Below are 876 nucleotides of genomic sequence, written 5' to 3' on the forward strand. Positions count from 1 at the left end.
AGCTATGCTACAACAAAAATATTTTTGGATATTACCTAAATTACATACTTTCATATATATGTACAGCCAATGAAAAGTGACATCTTCTCTTGTCACACCCTGCCCTTTCCAGCCAGTGCCATGAGTCAAAAGCTCACCGGAGCCATTGCCGGTCGAGGTTACATCCTCACCGCGGGGCTTCTCAGACTACCTCTGCCTGCGCCCACCGCCCCTTCCCGCCATTTTTTGGCAGGCATGTGCCTCTACTTCAGACCCGCCATCTCTTTCAGCTAAACAAATGGCGGCAGCTCACCCATTCGCTGCAGCTGCTGCCACGAAAAAGAAAAAGGGCAATAACTACAGCACCGGGTGGCACTCCCTGCGGAGGCTGACTTTGGAGGCGCGTGTGGCAGAAGCGAGCCGGGCGCTCTCCCAGGCGTGCGTCGCCATCCCTTGCCAGGCCCGGAGGCCCGGCCGCTCCCAGCGGGCGGCAGGCGGGAGCTTCCCTGCGAACTTCACCTCAAACACCTGCTGGGGACCAGAGACACCCCCGGCGCAGGGCGGCCCGCAGCCCCGCCCGTCCCCAGGGCCGCCCGGCAGCGGCTGCCCGCGCCACCCAGAGCCCGCCCGCCGCGGGGCAGGGGGCGAACGTACAGCGAAGGTGAACAGTGAGCCAGGGCCGCCGCGCCACCTCCGGGGCCGGGAGCGCCGCCTCAGGGCGCGGCCGCCGGGGCAGCGCTTCCCCCGCTGCGCCCCGTAAGGTCGCCGGAGCCGCCACGGCCGCAGCCCCGCCGCGCCCCAGAGGCCACACGTCCCGGTCCCGTCCCCACCGCCCCGGGCCACCCCGGCCCCACCCCTCCCGGCAGGCCCCGCGGCGCGGTGCAGCCCGCCGGCGGC

The sequence above is a fragment of the Falco naumanni genome, chromosome 7, assembly GCF_017639655.2.
Source record: "Falco naumanni isolate bFalNau1 chromosome 7, bFalNau1.pat, whole genome shotgun sequence".
NCBI lineage: Eukaryota > Metazoa > Chordata > Aves > Falconiformes > Falconidae > Falco > Falco naumanni.